Here is a 15,443-nt window from a genome sequence, read left to right as displayed (position 1 = left end):
TCTAAAAGGCCCTAACTGCCCCACAACTCCCATTGAATTCAGTGGAAATTCAAGGCCCTCTACATCTTGCATGACAGGGCACAAGATGCGGGCACTGCTGTCTTGTTGGATTGTTCACCAAACAGATTGAAACAAGATAGCACCACCAGCTACATCTGGCCTTCTCCAATTCCTCCTAAGGGAGTGTGTAAGGTCTGGGTGTAAACAAGATATATATTAGCATCTGGGTAAATTCTAGAACGAAGAGTATTCTAGGCTATTCTACAAATGTACAATAGGATAGATTAATATGTGGTGTAGTTAACAAAGGGTTAAATGACACACTGTGAAGGAGTTCATTCTATAGTGAAGGCATCAAGGAGGAATATTACAGAGCATGAATTTCAAAATCAAGTTGTGCCTTTTTAAATGCCAAGATTTTTTTTAAAATATTTGGCCCAGAACACACCCATCTAGCTCAAGCCACTGAAACTCAATTTAAAAAATAAATTGCAATACACAATAAACTTTTATTTACTTTTTCAAATGTAGTCATTAGGCTTTTTAGCTAGTCCATATAGCTAGGGATAATAATACTGTAGAGCTCAAAAATCCATAGATCTCCAAGAATCCTTAAATATATTTTCCCATTAGGAAAATAATCATGCTAATTAAATAACAGAGCTAGCTTATTTATTCCTCTTAATTTAACCAAAAAAGTCCCTCTCTGCATTGCTCAGTGTGGAATAAAGCATTTCCTCTATACTCAAAAAGTCATTCCCCATTTTTTTTTCAAGCATGTTATTAAAGGAGTTCTGAATGGTATTTACAAAGTTGCTCCTAAATTGTTCACTCTTTTCACACATGTCCAAGACAAATTCCAATTGATGTAGTTCCAATCCTGCTGCCCTCAAACTCACTTTAAAACGCCTCCTAAACTGTAGTGTAGCTACAAGGACAGAATGCCTGGCATGCTCTACCACAGAGATGGTTGTCCATCAATGCTGGATTAAGGATTCATTATATAAGCAGTCTATCAGGTATGTTCAGAACCTCCAGGATGAATGATACTATATCTGTACTTTAGATTCTTGTGAACTCTGTGTCCTAATTGTTTTCCTGGGACAATGAAAGGCTGAGGATTATTAGTTGATGCCCTCACAGTTGTTTAGATATTTTATTTCTATGGTGCTCATCATGGCTTTATCCTGTGGCCACATGACTTCCACAGTGGTCCTGCAAGGGGAGCAGGAACATGCTATTCTGCTAATATTTTCAGTCACTTCTGTTCTTGAGTGAGAGAAGGGTAGATGGGAGACTGGAAAAAAGACCAGGATCAGGCCAGGCAAGATCAAACCAATGGCCTTCAGGACAAGACTACTGGGGAAAAAACATGCTTAATTCCCAGAATCCACAATATCCCTTTCCTGGAGATGAAATGTAGTAAAGGAGACTTGCGGATACAGACTAACACGGCTGCTACTCTGGAACCTCTCTTCACCATAGGCATTCATACAGCAGGGCCACGTTTATTCATCCCGAGCCTTTCTCCACGGACAGCATTGTTCTGCAGAAATATTTATTTCATGTGAATTAATTTTGGTTTTCCATAATCTGACTGACACCTACAGGCCAGAAGACAGTTCTGCAAGCTAAAGAGGATTTTTGGAAAGAATATATTTCCTTGTCCATTCAGGGGGTGCAATTATTTGTGACAGTGCATATTATGATTGTACTAATGAGACAATCAGAGCATTGAGTTCACACTCATTTTCCCCTCTTTATTTAAAGCCATATAACTGATTTCCCAAGTCTCCCTGAAGCTAACCTTATCAGAACTGCATGTTGGTGAGAAAGAGCTTTACAAGAAAGTAGGGTCTAACACCTAAAAGGGCTTACTTACTATTTTTTATTCCATATAAGGATGCATGGGTATTAAAATACAGTGCTTTGTGTGCATGGCTATTGGGAAAATTACAGCCTAGAGACAATGGTGACTGCTTTTATCCTGCACAAATGTTAAAAAAATAAATATGTGCAATGGGGTAAGGCATGCTGTAACTTCTGGCTGCCACTGCCCTGTGGAAACAGTAGATTTCAATTGCTGTGGACTTGTAAAAGCTGGAGCCTGATTATCCTCTCACGCTAACATGCTTTGAGAGTGACTCCATTGAAGTAAAATTTGTTTAACGGAGAAAAGAGAATCAGATTTATGGAATGCAAAATAAGAACATTCCCTGTTCTGCACCCACCTGAATTAAGAACCTGAAAGTATCAAAGCAAGGGTGTCAACAGGAAATCAAGAAATGGTGTAGACACACTAAAATGTTAGTGGTATGGATTAAAACACAGGGGCGAGCCGAAGTTCTTTTTCATGTCTTCACTAAGCAGGGTTCTTTAACCTATCATCATGCCACTGGGCTCAGCACTTTGAAAATTTCAGTACAAGTAAGACGGCTTAAATAGAAAAGAGCCATTTTAACCAAGGTTGACAAAAACCAGACTCAGATCTTATGAGGGAGTCTTTACTGTACATTAATAAGATCTGTGGTATTGATCATACTCCTGATACACTGACTGGGTTTTGCTCATTGTGTTAATGTAAATATTTATATGGTTTATCATGTTTCTCCTGTTTTTTCTCCCTGCTCTCCACTCCCGCCCCCATAAAATACTCGTGGATCCTTGAGTCCAAAGGACTTCTGAGTGCTTGTGAGTGGAGAAAAGCAACCGAGAAATATGACCATGCAGGTTATATTTTAACTCCCTGGATCTAGAATTAGGAGTACAGCTCTGGGTGGGGGCTCAAGGCATAGTTAGATTTATTTTTAGGATATGACCTTTAGGCAGATTGAACCCAGCCCTTCTTGCTGTCATTGGCAAGTGGGCCAGATTCTGCTCCTATTCCTTGCTTTCAATATGGAGTAACTCTGTTCATCATTTCAGTAAGGTCACTCCAGATTTATCTTGGTGAACTGAGAACAGATTTGCCATGGAGTTTCAATTCTGCTTCCAAAGCCTGTACCAAACAATGAATGCCACCTCCCATTCTTTCTCATCAGATATTACCTAGATTCCCTGAAGTAATTTAACCTCTTCTGTATTTTTCTTTGCTTTTAGAAAGACTATATTCCCCATTCTATTTTTTAATCCTTCTAAGGCCTTGCTTCAAGGCTTTTCTGTTTCACAGTCTAACCTAAATGGGCTGCCTGATAACATACAAACAGTGGGAGGAGCTTCCTGAGCAAGTTAATATTTTTGCCTCCAGTTTTATTTCAGGCTTTTTGGGGTTTTGTTTTCTGGGTTTTTTTGGTCCTTGGTTAGATCGCTCCCACTAATCAAATCATGCAAGACAAATAGAAACAGGACAGGTATGGATATTAGCTGGCTCACATGTTGGTATAAGGACCATATCAGGGATACCCCAGGGCAAGATATCCTGCACTTGAATTCTTTCCCAAGCATTTGGCATATCTGTTGTAAAGGCAATCTCCCTAAACCCTAAAGGCCATATGATGTGATTCTATGAATAAGAGTCAGATCATAGTAGTTAAAGATTGCTAAGACTATTTCATTATTTAAAATTCTAAAGGATTTTTCAGTGATGGCACAACCAATGTCTGACTTTACTGATTCCAAACACTGGCTTCAAGAAGAAAAAAAGCAAAAAAGGGCAAGAGATCAGGAGTCTAGCTAATCAGTGCCATAATGGTCAGTATCCCCACCTGTACTGTAGGAAACCAGGGTTCAGTTCTCCATGGGGAGCCAATTTTCTACATTATGTCTGTGGGTCACCAGCAGTGGGCATTGAACCTGGGAACTCTGGAGCTAAAGCATAAGCCTCTCCTGCCTAGGCTAAAAAATTCAGTTCCGTTAGCTAAGACTGTTCCGCGCTCATCAACTTCAATATGTGGCCCAGTCCCCACTAGGTAGGAACAGAGCACCATATTCAATGTGTTATGCATGCCTCAGTGGTTCCATTTCCCTGACAGTGCTCCTTATAATACAATAATCATAAGTACTTTGGCCATTCTCGTTGTAAATGTCTCAAGCAATGATATTTCTACCAATTTCCTTGGATGTGAAGATTGGTCTCATTCTTAGGAAGTTTTCTTGAGACCCACCCTACATTTTCTTTTTCCTTAATTTAAAACCCTAGATTTTAGCACTCCTGAATCTGGGAAAGTTTACAGATACAAATTTTGGTTTGGCCGTCTATCTTTAAAATGCGCTGAACCAAAGCCCTGGATCCTAACCCCGTCAAACTTTGGAAAAGTTTAGTTCAAGCCTTTCCCTACTCCCATTATTTCCAGTTATACTTTCCTTATAGTACCATAAGCAATTGCTTCTCCTTTTCTGTGTTTAATAGTTCACCTTTGATGTTTAATATTTCACTTTGCTCGTTTGGTTTATAATACATCATCATAATCTGCATGCTCAAACCTCAGCAATCAAGGAACCTTCTGAGAAATACAATGACAAATGAAGACCATCTAGCAGGGGTAAACACAAATGAGATGTGAGCCAAAAATCTCAAACACTGATTCATTATCAATCTACTATGTATGCAAACAAAGCAACAGAAGAATTATTTGGCAAAACATCACTCACTGCAAATGTGACACTGTACACAGTGTGATTAATTTTCACAATCTAACTACTTCCTCCTTCCCAAAAAAAAAACACTTTATGAAACTCTTTATTTTGCAGCATAAGTCTTAAATTTCATTCAATACATTTGTTGCACTTTTTATTGTACCTCACCATGGTGTGTACATTTGTATCCTACCAATAAATGAAACCTTGTTATATTAACTTTTAAAAGTTCATGTTCTTAGCTTTAAGTTATAGAGAAAAAGATTAATATAAAAAGGGAGTACGTAACATTATACTTAAGGTTGTGTCACCACGTCTCATGCTGTCTCATAACAGACATGATATTCAGCCATAAAGATTCAGTTCAGGGTGAATTCTACCATATATTCTGTAGGTTGAACACTACCATAAACTCTCTAATTAATACCTAACTCTTATTTAGGCTCACTTTTTTTCTCCCTACAGAATATAAATAACTTGTATCCTGCTGAGGAAGAATCAAGCCACGTTACCAGACCCAAAGCAAATATCTGATATAAATTAATTAGGCTGATGTGAAATTATTATACATGCCATTGGGTGTATCAACCCCACATTGGCCCAACCGGAAGCTGACCAATCTCTGTGGGCCCAAAAGACCAAGCCCCCTCCTTGCCCCTGCTGTGCATGCTCCAGGTCGAGGGGACAGATAAAAGGAGACAGCCCAGCATAGGTGCTGGAACTACGGGTGTTTGGGGTGCTGGAGACCCCCATCGCTTGAAGTGGTTTCCATTATATACAGGGTTTGGGTCAATGGCTCTTAGCACCTCCACTATAAAATTTGTTTCAGCACCCCTTCAGCACAGCTCAGTCGGAGGACTGTCAGAGGAACCGTCGACTCTCCAGATTGCTGAGGCTGTGAAGGGACAGGCAACCATGGAGACTGATGGGGCCGCTGAGGGGCTGCCAGCTGAGGAGATGCCCGACATGGGCTTTATGGTAGAAGTGACCCAGGGAACATGTTTAGGAGCCAAGGCTTGAACCCTTCCTAGGAAGTGTACCAGCTTCATAGGGCCCTGCGTCAGAACCTGGTATAGGAGGGTGGGCCCAGCTTCCCCAACTCCAACCCCCTGCACTTGCCACTAGGCATGGCTGCTGGGGACTCTTGATATAGGCTGTTTGTTTGCTCTGCTTCATCCGGGGGGTTAGAGCCCCCAAACTGCTATTGTTTGCCCCAGCCAGGAGGCTCAGAGTCTATACACTGACAGTGTGCTCTGCCCCACCCAGGGATCTAGAGTTGGTGATCGTGATCACTTGACTTAGCAGGGAATCTTGATGACAGGATGCATCAATCCCCCCACTGGGCAAATGGGGGCAACCCCTGCTGGACAGACCAAGCCTCCAGGACACCAAGGAAGTTCACTTTTCTTCATGAATAATCTAAAATCTATTGTCATCCATTTGGCCTGAACCACTAGACGTGTAATAATTTTTTGAACATTTTAAAAACCATTCCTACACAAAAAATGCCCTGCAGTTAAATACTAATGGCTAGATTGTGCCTCGCACTTGAGCACAAAGGTTGAAAATCTGCCCCATTGATGTCAGTAGACATTTTGCCATTGACTTCAGTGGGATCAGGATTTCATCCAAGGACTGCACTTGGCTAGCACTGCAAGGGGTATGGGCAAGAGGCAAAGCCATGTCCCTGATTCCTCACAAATTTGCTATCAGAGCCAGCTGGATGAAAAGGGAAATAAACATTGCCTCTTCTTACAAATGGCAGACCAGGAAGATCCAAGAGACAAAGTGCAGTCTACCTAGAATTGTTTCAGTCTCGTGACAAAGAGTCTCTTTCTTTTTTCCTGGCAAAATAATAAATACATAATGATTTATCCACTATTCTCCAATTTTCTTTTAATACTGCTGACTGTAATGAGGAATTTGGAATGAAGAAATTACACAGAAAGTTCCCCATGTGTATTCAGAGGGATGGGATGTAATTTCAGTAGCACTATAAATTAAGGATAATTTTTAAATTATTTATTTATATTTAATGAATGAGTAATATATGCTGCTATATAATTTAGTAACTTAGTGTAAAGCATGCTAGTGAATGCCATATTAACCAAATTCTTACCAAGGGCTTTATAACGTGTAGATAGTCTTACACATGATCTGTATTCCTCTTAACAGGGGTGCTCGCAAATGCTTAGAAAAAGATCCAGCAATTTTAGAGTTATGGATTTGAATGCTGACTGAGGGGAGGAAAGTGGCATCCAGCACATAACTAATAGACCTTTTTTGTTTGTCTGGCAGTTCCTGATATATACCCTTGCTGGCTCCCAACCCAAGTGATGCCTGTATGCTGGTATGCTCCATACTGGTGATATGACCCCTGCCCTGGAACCCCACTGGAGGAGGGGTCTAGCTTTCATTGTTTTATTAACAAGTAAGATTAAGAGCTATTTTTAGCTCTGAACAAAGTAACTATTTTAGATGATGATCAAAGAGTTTATTAGTATTATTATTGTTTTTGTTTCTTTGTGTTACTCTAGTGACTAGGAGTGCCGGACATGGACCAGGACTTGAACAGCACTTAGCACAACAAACACAGGAAAAAGGCATTCCTTCCTCATCCCTACACACGATGTCTGCCACCACAGGGCTCTGATCTCAGTTGGGGCCCTGTAGACACTACTATAATAAGGGTCAAACACATGATTCAAACTGGATTTGTGCCATGAATACATTAACATTCTTGTGTATAATCAGTACCACATTACAAGAACATTAGAACTGCAAAAAAGTGCTTACAACTTAGGAAATGTTAATTTTTCCCCCTGTATGTATCCTACTACTCCCGCCCCCCCGCCCCCCGAAATCACCATCTTGTGTGTACAGCAGTAGCAAAGTTCTATTATTGCCCCTCTCACAAGTACCATTTCTTTTCAAGCCAACTGCTTCTGTACTCTTAATTTCTACAGTGGGATGTGGGTTCAGCAGCACTACTGCCCCAACCTTTCTCAATCTCCTATGCTGCCCCTCACCTCTGCCACACACACACAGAGTACACCCCGTTTTGGCCTGCAGCTGTGTGCAGAGAAGTTTATCGACACAGATACCAGTTCATCATATGGAGTATGGTATATATTTCTCTCCCCTGTAGTTGCTGCCTCAGCACCTCTGCTCAAACCAGCAGGTCCACATCTCCTCTGGCATCCCCGTCAAGTTCCTGATTAGAGCTGGTTGGATAATATTTACAAATAACATCGTCAACAAATTTTTGTGCCTTCAGTAACTGAATAATTAGTCACACGCTTTTTAAAATTACTTGAACAGCATTGTAGGTGGTTGACTAATATTCAAATAAATTGTGATTTCCCCCCCCCACATCAATCATTTAATAAGTTATTAAAAAATATTTTTACAGTATTCTACCAGTTCTAGCCCCAATGATTTGGGGTTCAGGAAGGGAAATGCATGCCATCAATCCACACCATCACAGGAACATAGGACTGCTAGGGACCTCTTGGGTCACAGCATTTAGCGCCCGTTGTCTCAAGCAATGCATCATACTGTCCCTCATTAGAGGCAATTATGTGGGGGGGGGAGGGAAGTGTAAATAATACCAAAAAGAATTGGAGGGAAAAATAAAGAGATTAGTTATTTATCATCCAACAATAATTTGACTCCTTTCTTTGCAGGGTGGAGAATTGCAGCAATTTGGTATCAGATTTGCTGTATAGTGAGTCCAGTCTGAACTGCCAGGAGAGGGAGACAATGAATGGAATAAGACAGTAGAAAGAATTGAGTGCTGCTATCAATTAAACCAGATCCATGAAATCAATGCGGGGTTTCAGTGGTTGTTCTTCCTAGCCAGCTCAGTTTGGTATGCAGGGGAAGGTGTCTGTTTTATTGTGATAGTAAATTTCAGAGCATAGAGAGTAGAATATTGGCATTTCAATCAGGCAACTTCAGACACGCAACCTGCTCAACTCTGTGTTAAAAGCTTTATGAAAGAGAGCCTGTAGGATATCCAAGAGATTACTTACAAGATTCTAAGGGATGGAGTTGAATGAAAACCTTATAACAGAGCCTGGAGTCCTTATTGATGTGAATTTGAAATATGCCCCTGATCTTTTTGGAGTCTCTATAAGAGGCACAAAGATAGCAGAGTAAAAATACATACCTATAAAACACAAACACACAGGCATATACTTATTGTTTGACATACAAACTTTAGGTGTCATCCTTTGAGAATTGAAAGTCGGTGATGTTTAGAGGTGGTAATTCAGAAAAGCAGACATTGCCAAATGAGTGGATGTGGGTGTGAGAGATGGGTAAATATTTCAGGTTTTCAAGAAACCATAAATTATACTGTATCACTGCCTTAATATATTCTGAGAATTTTCTTTTGACATAGCATTCCATGAGGATAAAATGCAGTCCTCAGCATATCACTAAAGTATTTATAAACTGCTTGTTCTCATGCCATTAGAAAAAAAAATGGTAGCAATTTCACATGTGCTAAACAGGTTTTCTGAGAAGCTCTGGGTTTTGCTTAGCTAAAATTATTAAATCAGTCTTTTTATTAAATTGGAAATGTTTCTGCTAAAAATCCTGAAAAAAAGATGCTCCTGAGTAGACTATGACAGCTCTTAAACAGAGAGAATTAAGTTAGTCAGGCTATTTAGAACCACCCTAAAACATCTCTAGGAAATTTCACTTATGCATTTTTGCTAAAGTTCCCAGTCGGAACTGACTGTCATCATACCTGATAGTTCATCTATAAATAATACATATAAATATGGACACTAATCCACAGGCACGTGACATTGTGATAGTTTTACCCAATAGTGCCATCAGTTTGGAATCTCTACATCATTAAGGTTACAACTCAGTTCCCATTGCAAACACCATTTTTCACCTCCTTTGTAATGTGCAGCTAAAGATATTACAGAGCAATACCTATCTGAGGCAAATTCAGAAGTGACGCATATATGGGAAGTAGCAGTAAAAGCAACTAACAAGAGTGTATGAAAGTGTAAATTCATAGATTCATAGATATCTAGGTCAGAAGGGACCATTATGATCATCTAGTCTGACCTCCTGCACAACACAGGCCACAGAATTTATCCTTACTCCTTGCAGCCTCTCAGTGTGTAAGTTGCCCCAAATTAGTTTCCATTAGACCCACTAACCAATAACTTCTAGCACCAAACACCTCCCCTCTGAATTTAGTCCCATATAATTATGGGATGGTAAGTATGTTTTCATTTGATAATATACAATTACCTCATTCCTCATACAGCAGTTGAGTGATGAATAAGTGAGGTAGCTAATGCACTAAGTAATTATAAAATCTCTACCCAGCCCCTCAAAGGCACGTACTTGATTTGATTTCATGCAAAACTAAAGACTATCCCAGTTTTCTGAAGAGTTGTTGCTATTGAAAGTGTGAGAGGCCAAGCCTGATTTCCCCAAGCCTCCCCTGCAGTCATTGGAAATTTTGGATGAGCAAAGGAAGGCAAGATCAGGCCAATAGTATGTAATATGATCACCAAAAGTTTGGGCCCTAACATATGATCACCACAGTTTGAAAATTCTTAAAGAACTAGAGACTACTGAGCTGCTGAAAATCTGGTCCTGTCTAAAAGGGGTCATAACAAAAGTTCAGATTCTGTACCCTTGCTGTACCTCCTGCTGAGTGATACCTTACTCCAGGTGTGGCCAACCTGAGCCTGAGAAGGAGCCAGACTTTACCAATGTACATTGCCAAGGAGCCACAGTAATATGTCAGCAGCCCCCCATCCACTCCCCGACACCCGCTCTCCCAGCGCCTCTCACCCACCGGCAGCCCCACCAATCAGCACCTCCCCCTCCCTCCCTGCACTTGTTTCGTGGTGTGCAGGAGGCTCTGGGGGGGGAGAGGGGAGGAGCAAGGGCACAGCAGGCTCAGGGGAGGGGGCGGGAAGGGGTGGAGTGGGGGCAGTGCCTGTTGAAGAGCCAGGAGTTGAGCAGTGAGCACCCCCTGACATGTTGGAAAGTTGGCACTTGTAGCACCAGCACCGGAGTCGGTGCCTTTACAAGGAGCCACGTATTAACTTCTGAAGAGCCGCATGTGGCTCCGGAGCCACAGATTTGCCACCCCTGCTTTACTCCATGAGTAGAGCCACTGAAATCAATTACTACTTGTGTAATAAGGTACGTCTCAGAGTGAATGAAGGTGACAGACTCTGGCCCATAATAATTACACCAGAAAAGTTCTTGTGTACTGTAGATAGAACTGGTTTTGTTTTGACCTCTGGGAAAATGCAACTGGCTAAATATACACAGACGACTGGATGTAGCTATACATATATAATTCCTGTGAAAAAATGCAAAGGACCAAAGGCATGAATAACTATGGGTTAAACTCTTCCTAGCTAGCTAGTAATCTTCAGGCCATGCACTGTGGCATGATTGTTTTTTGCTTAGCTGGATCCTGATCCTGTAAAGAGGGGTGCTCCTTCAACTCATATTGACATCAATGACAGTTGTGAAGGGCTGAGCACCTCAGTACCTTACAGGACTGAGATTGGAATCCAGAAGAGTGGTAATGTCATATTCTAACTAGTTCTTTCGGGAACTGTCCACTACCACTCTCAGAACTGTTTTAAAAACAGTTGGTTTTGTGGATACAGACTAACGCGACTACCCCTCTGATACTTAGAACTGTTTTAATGGATATAGCTAGAAATGAAATCAGTATATTCCACGGTTTATCTTTTATACTTTTTAGCCCAGTTACATGCAGTTCAGTCAAGTGCATCAGCATTATACAATTGCTATTCTTGTGGTCTCTCTCAACATTTGCCTGAGTTTATACAAAGAATTAAAAAGAGAGAGTAACTTGTCTTCTAAAAAGCCAAAGGAAAAAAGCTGCCATTTCTCTCCTGTGAAACACAGCAAGTTTTGTGATGTAAAGGCAGTGTGATTTGACTAAATATATGATTCTTCAGGGAAATTCACTACAGGAATAAAGCATTTTCCTCAGATCAATTACATTTACAGTCATTATTTGCACATCCAGATCAATGATTGTGCAAACACAGCAAGCCAGCTCTACGTGTCAAGAAACATAAGTAAAGAGACAGAGACAGTAGCTCCAAACTGAGGGATATCTGTAAGCCACAGATATATGGTCTTTTCAGTGTTTTGGGGACTTGGGGAATAGCAAGAGGCATTGCCAGTATTAAAACTATAGCCACACAATAGCTACAAGTAAACAACTAAGATGTTAGTATTTATCATATTGCAATGTATATCTTCTCCTTATTGCTGTAATATTTTCCTATTCATGCATTGTAATTTCATGATGAATAGCTCTCATTGTAATAAGATTTCAGTTTTTATCCCTGTAAACAGTTAGGAATATCAGGAGGTGTATATTTAATAATATAATATACGTTAATATAAATTCCAGACTGAACATGAAAAGTATCTATGGGCTGAACAAAACCCAATTATTTTAGAAGCAAATCAAGGAAATTGACTGGATGAGGCAAAGTAAGTCAGTATTAATAAACTGTATCAGCTGCTATGTTGAACACACAGTTCAGAGTAGAGTTTTTCAAGCTGTGAGGCTGGTTTCCCTTGGAAAGCTCAAAGCAAATCTGGGGGAAATGGGGGGGGGGGTGGAAAATATTTTATTTTCATGCTTATCCATTCCCACTTAGAATTCAGCAAAAGCCAAACCTCTCTGTTGTCTGTGGAATATTCAATAGTAGGTCCTAAAGTGGTTATGATTCTGCAAGAAGGAAGAATAACAAGGTTGTTCTACACCTTTGTTTAAAATAGACTGGCAAATGTCACTTTCTTTTGTAATACAAGGAGAAGGGAAAGAATAACTTCCCCTTCTTTTTAAATGATTGGGAGCGTTGGGGTGGAGATGGCAGAAAATTGTGGCAAAGTTCAAGGACAAACTAGTTTAGATGTTGTTTAATAATAGGGAATATGGGGGCGGGGGGATATACAACCTGCAGCTTTAGTCTTGTACTATGGATCTCACAAAACAAATGGGTCAGCATGTGGGCGGGAAAAAGCTTAGTGTAGGTGAGGAAACAAATACTTCTGGTGATTCAGAAGTAACATTGCTCCCTTTGAGTAAATCAAGGCCATAGTTTAATGTCAAAAGTTGCAAAAGTTAGGGTGTTAGCCCTGGTATCCCGGCAAAATTCCAGCTCTGATAGCTAAATTCCACTTCTCTATATTCTTCCTCCACTTTCAGTGGGATATTTTGTCCTAACCTGTTGTGCAGTGGTGCTGGGTGCTGTTAAGCAAGGGAAATAGTCCCAAAGGGAGGTGAAATGTTTCCTAAGTACAGTATCCTTTACCTTCCTCACAGGAGTGTTGTGTGACTTGGTTTGTTAATGCTTGTCCAGTACGTTGAGATTTCTGAATAGAAGGTGCTATGAAAGAGCTAGGTAATATACATGTTGCCATGACATACCATAATCATCACTAGGGATAGGGTGACCAGGTGTCCCGATTTTATAGGGACAGTCCTGATTTTTGGGTCTTTTTCTTATATAGGCTCCTGTTACCCCCCACCCCCGTCCCGATTTTTCACATTTGGTGTCTGGTCACCCTATCTAGGGGTTCAGTTTTAACTCTTTTGTTGGTTAATTTCAGGTGTTGCCTCCTGTGCTAGGAGATGCAATATTTAAAATCACATTAAGTCTATGGCATTCAAATTAACCCTGCTGGCTCACTACTGGGTATCTTCCATCCTCCCTGATTGGTCTGGAGGGAAAGGATCTAGACAGTGGAGGTCACTGAATGACCTAGCTCAACATCAAGCTAGTAGAACGCTCCATAATCACCAGTGTACAAAAAAAATAAATAATATACTGAGGTCAGAGAGGGACCAGGCTCAGGAGGGAACCATAGGCCTGGCCTCTACACCTAAAATTTAGATCTACCTAGCTACACCGTGCAGGGACATAGTTAAGGCAACCTAAGCTGCTTATAGACACCGCTAGGTCAGTGGAAGAATTGTTCCTAGGGTGACCAGATATAAGACAAAGCCCTGAATATCAGGATTGTCCCTATAAAATAAGGACATCTGGTCACCCTAATTCTTCCATCAGCCTAGTTACCGCCTCTTGAGGGGGTGGGTTAACTACACCAATGGAAAAAAAACTTTTTGTCACTGTAGCACGTGTCTACACAATGGTGCTACTGTAGCACTGTAGCTGTGTCGCCATAGCATCTGTAGTGTACCCGTAGGCTGCATGTGAGCAGGAGTAGCAGGCTGGAGGCAGCAACATGGAAACTACCTGTAGAGAGGGAAGGCTGGGGAGCAGGCAACATGAGAGCTGGGCACCCACATCTCATTATTGGCAGGAGGATATAGGGCAATGGCCTGCAGACTGGAGGATGTATATAGTGAGACATGGTTACCTTTATATCCTTGTACCATATTGCCCATAGGGGCAGGGTTTAGGAACTGTTGGATTGATTCTTTATTGTAACTTAAAGTCATTGTGCCTAGGGTCATTGCACCGTTTGGTTTCTGGCAGCTTTAGAACAGTAATGATCTGTTACTCAAGAGCCTTTAGAGCCTGATGAGTCTACATCCCTTGTCTCTAAACTCACGGTACACAGAAAGAAAAGGAGTACTTGTGGCACCTTAGAGACTAACCAGTTTATTTGAGCATGAGCTTTCGTGAGCTACAGCTCAGAAAGCCACCAAACCACCTAACATCTAGGAAGGACTGGTGTGCCCAAACCCTTGCAGTAACACTGTTGATTATATTATACCTTGAGGTTCTCCACACTTCACATTGCTCAACAGCGGCTTATTTACTCATCTGGTTCTATTCTTCTTTCCCTTAGCTATCATTGTCCCTGCACTGAACTCAACCATCACTTAAGTCCATCCCCTACCTCAGCCCCATACACTGCTACAACAACATATCACAGTTAGAGTGGAATTTCCCCAGCACATGTACAGCATAGAGTCACCGTAAGTGGCCCTACCATAGTCCCATCATAAGCCTTAGCACAAGTGATGTCCCAGGGGCAATAGAGGATTGCAATAAAAATTTTTGTAGTGAGAGTCTGGGCTGTCCTGAACTGCAAAGCAGACAATAGGGAGCCCTTGGCTATTCTAATTTATGCCAGGGGCTGCATCAACCCCCAGAGCAGCCCAAATACCAAGTGTAAAAACACTCAACCTTTGCCTGCTTCTTTCACTTGAGCTCTAATCCTGTAACCTTTACTCACAAGAGTGGTGTAATTGAATTGTTTGTATTTCTTTTGAAAATAGGAGCCAGAACTAACTATTTGTCTCCTGTTTTGTAGAATTGGGTGGATGAACTAAAGAAAGATGGATATTAATGAGTGAAAGGGAGGAAGTTAGTTGTTGATGAGAAGCCGTGGCTTATCTAGAGCATCATGTATGGTTTAAGCCAGTATGAGAAGCAGCATATCTAATCTGATGGACTGATCATGTCTGGCAAATCCTTTGTGCCCTTGGGTGACATTATCTGATTAAAATATGACCATATAGGTCATTGTTGCAACCACTGTTATATATTTGCAACAAATCTTGTACAAAGGTTGTCAAGTAAGGTGTCGGTGGAAAGGTTATGACTCGCTGAATATAATTCTGCTATTTGTATAAATGTATCATTTTTGTATTTGAAGTTATGAGTATTGGCTCTATACCTGGATTTCAAATGTTTGCTCCTGGGGTAACGTCCACAAGGTAATTAGCCAGCACATCTTGGAGGGACTATTCAGATTAAGTGTTCATCAAAATGACACTTAACTCACAATGGAAGATGCCCATCTACACTGAATGGACTGTCTTGTGAACGTTCTGTCTAGGGTACAGGTAA

Source organism: Eretmochelys imbricata, chromosome 2, assembly GCF_965152235.1.
Source record: "Eretmochelys imbricata isolate rEreImb1 chromosome 2, rEreImb1.hap1, whole genome shotgun sequence".
Classification (NCBI taxonomy): Eukaryota; Metazoa; Chordata; order Testudines; family Cheloniidae; genus Eretmochelys; species Eretmochelys imbricata.
This window is presented reverse-complemented; position numbering follows the sequence as displayed.